This window comes from Cheilinus undulatus, linkage group 13, assembly GCF_018320785.1.
Source record: "Cheilinus undulatus linkage group 13, ASM1832078v1, whole genome shotgun sequence".
NCBI lineage: Eukaryota > Metazoa > Chordata > Actinopteri > Labriformes > Labridae > Cheilinus > Cheilinus undulatus.
The window spans coordinates 36,905,557-36,913,546 of record NC_054877.1 but is presented as its reverse complement, the minus strand read 5'-3'; positions in this window follow the sequence as shown (position 1 = coordinate 36,913,546).

Here is a 7,990-nt window from a genome sequence, read left to right as displayed (position 1 = left end):
TAGAACCTCTACCTTTTCCATCAGGGCCATTTGCCTCATGGCAGAGGATTTGGATTAAGTGAAATAGTTAATCCTAAACTTGCATAACTAGGGGTGTGGTTGACTGTGGTACTTAAGGCCTACCTAGACGCCACCTTTTCCAGTTTTGGGACTGCCATCATCTGGCTTCACAATACCTCCTCAGATGTCACTGGATGACCTCACTGAGACTTGGTCCATGTTTAATACAGTTTATGGTCATTATTCATTAGCAAGCAGTGCAAGCTCCACTTAAATACACTCCCCTCCAAAAGTATTGGAACAGTGAGGCCAATTCCTTTATTTTTGTTTTAGATCAAAAACATTTGGGTTTTAAATCAAAAGATGAATGTGAGACAAGAGATCAACATTTCAGCTTTTGTTTCCAGGTATTTACATCTAGATCTGATACACGACTCAGAAGATGGCACCTACTGTTTGAACCCACCCATTTTTCATGTGAGCAAAAGTAAAGGAACATATGACTGACCAGGGCTGTCACTAGGATTGAAAGAAAGCGGGGGCTTAGCCCCAAGGGCTGCAGGTAATGCTTGGCATATAGCGTGCACCACATTTTTTTTTTTTTAATCCATGCCCTAAAATGCTTAATTAAATTATTTATTATTACTGAGTGAGTTTATGAATTGGTATTTGAAATATGCTGGGGTGAGTTTACAGAAAAGATGTTGGAAAACATATCCATTAATGCAGTGATACTCAACGTGTGGCTCTTGAGCCACATGTGGCTCTTTTGAAATGATTTGTGGCTCTTTGATGTCTAAATCTGAAACATTATTTTTTGACTTTATATTTCCATTGCTCTTATTTGCAATGTTTTGCCTTTTTTTCAATTTTGGCCACTTTTAGTCAATTTTGACTGCTTTCAGCCCACTTTTTTCATCCCGTGTTGCCCCTTTTCACCAGGTTTTACCACTTTTATCCTACTTATTGCTATTTTTCCCCTTTCTTGCCATGTTTTTCCCATTGAAGCTATTCTTTGCTGCCTTTTGCCGAGTGATTCCCACCTTGTTGCTGTTTTTTCCCATTTCAGTCATTTTTTACTAATTTTTGACCACATTTTTTTTGCGCCTTTTTGGCCAATTTTACCACCTTTTACTCACTTTTTGTCATTTCTCAGCCATTTTTGCCACTTTCCCCTTAGTTTTTGCCACCTTCCTGTCAGATTTTGCCATTTCATGCTTTTTGCCACATTTCTCTCAGTTTTTGACCATTTTTGCTGCTTTTCACCACTTGGATCGTGGCTCTTGCATGGGTATTTTTCAACAGTTTGGCTCTTTGGTTGAGCAGGGTTGAGTAACACTGCTATATGCCAAGCATTACCTGCAACCCTTGGGGCTAAGCCCTTGTTGTCTTTCAATCCTAGTGATGTCTCTGATTCATATCCTTGGGTGTTTGACCCTTTTATAGATTTTATAAATCCATCATGTTCAGTATAATTTGGCTTTGAAAAGAAATTTAAAAAAGCCTCTTTAAAGTGAAAACAGATTTCTACAAAGTAATTTCAATTAAATAAAGATATGTACTGTAAAATAAGAGGCTGCATAAATATTCACTCAAATCAGTGCATATAGCATGCACCACATTTTTTATCCACACCTGAAAATGCTGAATTAATTAATTTATTATTAGTTGTAGAGCATTTATCAGGACCTATGATCTGGCTCACTCTCTTTTCCTTAGAAAAAAAGGAAACTGAGGTGCAGACAGGACTGAACTCTATAAGAGAGCAGAGTGCAGCTTTGCACAGTGATTACATTCTTCATTTTATTTAATAAATAAACAAAATAAATCCCTCTCCTTCAGTCTTAAAACCCATGCAGTCTGTATCAGCCTTCCTTTTGGACAGCGTGTTTGCCAAGCTGAGGTGAAGTAGCAGATACGCTGCTGTGTGCTCTGCTGTGCGTCTTTTACAATGTTCAACCCTGCTCTAAAAGGAGTCCAGTGTGCCATATTTAACTTATTTAAAAGCTTTTATGTTAATCTCTTGTCTCATATTTATCTGTTGATGTCAAACCCAAATGTTTTCAGTCTACCCCAGAAATAAAGGAATTGTCCTCACAGTTCTAGTACTTTTGGAGGATAGTGTAGGTTCTTTAAAGATGACGTCAAGCAGATTCAGTGAATTGCAAAAATGAGCACCATCAAAGTGTCAGTGTCAGTGTTAAAGAAATACTTTCGTGCTTTGCTGTGGGGAAGTGCTCTACATCCAGCAAAGAAACCACTTTGTACTTTTTCACTGGTCAGCATCAGACTGAGCCAGTTTATCTTCTTTGTACTTCCTTAAATTGCTGAGGGCGTAATCAAAATCTTCCCTCGGTTTCATTTATTTTCATTTTATGATTGCACAACACCTTGGACTTTTCTGCTCGATGCATCAGCAACTCTATATGCAGGGATCACGGCAGCACAGTGTGAGCCTGAGCTGCTTCATTTGTCCTCATATACAGTATTATGAGAGGGCACGGAGCGCTGCTCTCATTACAAACCAATCTGCAACAGTCTCCGCTTTCTATTACACCTTCATCTCATAACATCCCAGCAAACACAATTAACTTTGCTTCACTTCATTATGTGATCTATGACTCAGAATGGAGCCATTAGTTTGAGGATTGGTGTGACCTGAGATTATAAAGACTGTTTATCTCATTTATCTTTATCTGACTGCCAAAGAAAATGATGTGCTGACGAAGTGCTGCAGACTGACGCGGCATACCTGAAGTAATGAAACAGCCCTTCTGGGTGTGTAGCCATAGTCGTCATTATAGCTATTTAAAGCAATGACAAAGTGTATTTGTGTAGTCACTGTGGCTTGATTTGAGTCAGGTACATTTATACTCAGCTCCTAAATCACAGCTGATAATGAATCTCCTCCTGTGTGATGCATTCAAATGCTTTTTCTTAATGAAGTTGAAAAGTTTACTTATCTTCATAGGTCTGCAGCCAAACCTTATCTGCAAGCCCGCAGCCTGATCACTCAGCCCAAGGTCTCCAGTCGAAAAACTTTACTGGTCTAAGGTGTAAGGGTACAGGTCTAGTCACAGCTCTGTCACTCATAACAGTGGGCAAAGTGGGATGCAAAGGGAAATGTACATTAGGAATATAGTAAGGTGTTTATATTGAGGCACAAGTTGAAACATAAACACTGGCTGTATTCACAAGCATGCTGGCTAAAGGTGTGAACAAAGAAATCAATACAAACCCTATTAACATTTCATACCAGAAGCCCCTCTGACAACCAGTAGGGTATGATGGTTATTGTCTCTGTGACTGTTTTATGGCTCTTTTACCCCAGTTAAAGACGATTTTTGGGGGTTTCTGCCTTTATTTAGATCGGTTAGCTGAAGAAAGACAGGAAACATGGGGAGACAGAGTAGGGGAAGGCATGCGACAAACAGCACTGAGATTGGGTATTGATCCCATGACTAGTTTGTCGAGGACTCCAGCCTCTGTACAGTTGAAACCAGAAGTTTACATACACTGTATAAAGGGCACATTACCTTTTTTTTCTCACTGTCAAACAATAAATTGGTGGCATTGCCTTTAAACCGTATGGCTTGGGTCCAACATGTTGGGTATCCTCCGTCAAGCTTCTCACAAGAGTTTGCTGGAATTGTGTCCCATTCCTCCTGACAAAACAGGTGCAACTGAGTCAGGTTTCTAGGCCGCCTTGCTCGCACACGCCTCTTCAGCTCTGCCCACAAATTATCTATAGGATTGAGATCAGGGCTTTTTGATGGCCACTCCAAAACATTGACTTTTTTTTCCTTCAGCCTCTTTGTAACTAGTATGCTTCAAGTCATTGTCCATTTGGAAAACCCATTTGCCCTTCAACTTCCTGACTGTGGATAATGACACTCTTAAGAGCTTCAGCCAGCATCTTCACAAGGTCTTTAACTTTTGTTCTAGGGTTGATACGCACATTACACACCAAAGAACGTTCATCTTTGAGGGCAGAACCTGTCTCCTTCCTGAGCGGTATGATGGCTGGACATTCCCATGCATATAATGGTTTGAAGAGATGAATGTGGCACCTTCAGGCATCTGGAAATTGTACCCAAGGATGAACCAGACAAGTGGAAGTCCACAATTCTCTTTCTGTCTTTTGGCGGATTTCTTTAGATTTTCCCACAATGCCACAAAGAAAGCAAAATTTATATCCTTTGACCCTTCAGGCAGCGCAATATTAAAAACCAACCTTATTCGATAATGTATGACAACGTGGGCTCGTGAACACTTCAGAAAACCTTTTCAACAGAATCACCCTGGGGCCCCGGTGCAGGAGCCATCAGGCTCGCAAGCAGGACCAGGGATGCCGTGGTTGTTGTTGTTGTTGCTCTCACCGTTCATAGACACTGATTCAATGGCAGCATCCATGGCCATGCCTGGATCTTTCTCTGGCTCGCCAGACGAGTAGTCTCAACGCTTCAGCCTCCTCACTTAGCAAGTTAAGAGCCCCAACAAGGACATCTACAATCTCTGCAAGGATCACAGCATCATCAGCAAAGTCCAGATGGGTGATCGCCAAATGACTCCACAATTATCCAGTCCATGCAGGTACTAAAGAGCATAGGGGCTAAGACGCAACCCTCCTTCACCTTAGAATCAACATGGAAGAAGTCAGAGATGGAGCCACCACACTTCACAGCACTACTCTACCAGAATAAATGTTAGACATCAGCTGGACGAACACACATGGGATCCCATGGAGCTCCAGAATCCTCCAGAGGGCATTTCTACTCACCCAGTCGAACGCCTTCTGGAAGTCAACATAGGCTGTGAGCAGCCACTTCCAGAAAGCACTCAGTGAGGACCTGAAGTACCAGGATGCGGTCTACCGTAGACCTCCTGGGTTTTGAAAGCTTACTTATTCATTTAGAATCTGTTCAGGCAGCTGGTAATGGAGCGGCAAATCATGGAAGGTTAAGAATTATCAGTGCAAGGACCTTTCCGGGCACTAAGAGAAGTGTAATACCCTTGTAATTGTTTCACTCTTGCTCATCAACCTTTCCAGACTGGAACAACAATGCCTGTTCTTAGACATTGGATACAGGGATTTGTTTTCTATCAGAGGTATACAGGACCACATATTGCCTCTTTTGCCCATGAGACAGCTCAGAAACATTGCGCTCCATCATTCCTTAAACCCTGATAGGCTTGATCACTGTCACCTTATATAACAACCAATATATCTCCACCCAGAGTGATTGATAGATCCCATCGCTCATTCCTTCGATTCCTCAGCGCTCTCTCCGTACAGCACAGGCCAAAGGTCATCTTCATCTACTCTTACCTTCCCCGTGTTTGGTTTCTTCTCTCCTGAGGATTTTTTATAACGTCCCGTCACACACTGTGCCTCAATCAGCCGCTCATCAGTCAGGCTGTGTGAGACGGCAGGCAGTCCCCGTGTCCCATGGCCCCCTTTAGCCGTCAATGTCCTTGGGGAACATGGGTAACAGTGCTGATGACCTGCCATACTATATTTATCGCTGTCACACATTTATTTATGGGTCCCTCTGATCCGAGTGAGCCAGCTGAGGGCTCAGCCATTAGCCCTGTTTCTCTATGCTCCCCTCTGCTCTTCAATTAGCCCCTCTCTTTTTATCTAACCCTCCTGGCTTTTCTCCTCATCTCACCCTTTCTACTTTTCTGTTTATCTGTCCTCATCACCTCCCTCGCCTTTATTCTGACCATTAACACCCCGACAACATCACCCTGTCCCTGCTCTTCCTCTCCTGTCGTCTCTGCCAGGGGGGTTGCATTAAAGTGACCGATCTCTCCTCCAGCTGGACTCAACTTGGTAGGGGGAGAAAACTTTGGTTGACTTTGTTAAACTTTTGATAAATGAGATAGCTGGAGGTCGGAACCTTTAAAAACTCATGTTGTTTCAGCATTGAGATGTGATGTAACGCTGACTCTTTAAATGTAAAGATTGTAGTGCTCACCTCTACACTAGAATAGTAACACCTGTAGATTTATGGTTGTATGAGGGAAATGGCAGACTGAGAATGGGTTGGTGACCTATGAGGTGGAGATTTATAGATATACCAGGCCTACAGTGAGCCTGGAGGCCACCATAGCTGTGAGATGTTACAGCAGACATGTAAAACTAAACCTCCTCTGAAAATATTTCTGTGAAACACAAATCACATGATCTTATAAGGAATGCAGACTCTTACAAAGTAAGCTGTAGATTCACAAAGATTCTATTCACTGTGCAAGAAGTGCCATCTAAGTTCGACATTTGTGCTAGCTAATAGCTCCACCAATGCAATGAATCCACTAAAGAATTAGCACCGATGATATGCAGATGCTAAAACACCCACAGCCAAGCTCACTAAGCTTTTGCCCACCCTGAGTTTTTGGTGAACTACTGGAAAATATTAAATATTAAAAGCTAATTCAGACTCCTGAAATCTTTCAGCTCGCAGGTTTTTTTTTTAACACAATAATATCACTTCTAGATAGGAGATCAGGGGCGCACATGGCAGCAGATAAAGATATATTTCAGTATTGCATGATTTCAATTTTTTAAACATATATTTTAGTCCAAAGTGGCTCATGATGAGTTCCTACAGGTTCCACAGTGCAGTGTTGTTTTTGAAAAGCTGATCCTAAGATACACAGTAATGACTGACATAGGCCGGCCACACACTACAGGATTTTAAGCCCGATTTGGGCCAAGATTAGCCTCCTCCAACGATCGTGGGGGTGTGTCCCGAGAGGTCGCAAACGAAACGACTGTTTGTCTGAGTAGTCTGCATGTGTGTGGTGTCAACACAATTGTTTTACTGCTCCAAATCATGTTGTAGCCTCCAAAATCCTGTTTGATATTTATGAGTCTAGGTCGTAGTGCTGCTGACGGAGTACCCACAACAACCAATGAGAGCGAGCAGACTGGGTAGCGTCACAGCCAGATCATACGTACGTTCACCGCTCACAACCATGAACATAACTTTAACTTAATTTCAGCCATGATTTCATCCTGAGTCTTTCCCTTGTATTATGGTTTTTGCTTCACCTGTAACGCATGCCAGGACAGCCTGTCATGGAGAGACAGCTAGATGGTATCGACAGACATCCGTGTTTTTTTTTTTTTTTCTGAAGTCACATGATCACACGAGGTCGTAGGCAGGTTGGCAGGTGTGTGGTCTCCAGTGATCTTACAGTCTGGCTGAGTCGTCTTATGTGTGCGTTCAGAGGATTAAAGATGAAAAATCTTTGAAAATTGTCCCGAAGTCTTTGGTCTCCCACAGTTTAAAAATTGTTCCAGATTAAAAAAAAATCATCTAGTGTGTGGCCGGCCTTAGGTGGAAAGCAAGAGAAAGAGAAGAGTGCCAGTTTAATACCTGGTTTTATTTTCTGTTAAATTGCACCACTTTTACTGCCTGTGCATTAGTTTGGTGTAAGCATGGATTTTAGTGGCTCTGCCCCATAGTTTCTAAATCAGCTGCTATTTATTAATCATAGCTTCACTTATGATCTTAAAATGTCATTAGTATAAAGAAAGATTTACAAGGTCATGTCCTTAGTTACGCCGAAACACATCTCTAGTCATTGATGTTATTAGTGATGTTCCGAGGTGAATCTTTTCACATTAGATTGAAGAAAAATCACAATTGTCCCAGCTGTCATTGGGTGAGAGGCGGGGTACACCCTGGACTGGTCACCAGTCAAATGCAGGGCTGACATATAGAGACAGACAACCAGGCACCCTCACACTCACATCTACGGACAGTTAAGAGTCACCAATTAACCTAATGAGCATGTCTTTTGGTGGTGGGAGGAAGCCGGAGAACCCATAGAGAACCCACGCGTGCACAGGGAGAACATGCAAAGAACAAAAAAGGCCCTTACCGGGACGAGAACCAAGGACCTTCTTGCTGTGAAGCAACAGCGCTAACCCCTGCGCCACCGTGCAACCTGGGCCTGCATTCATTTTAAAATCGCTATA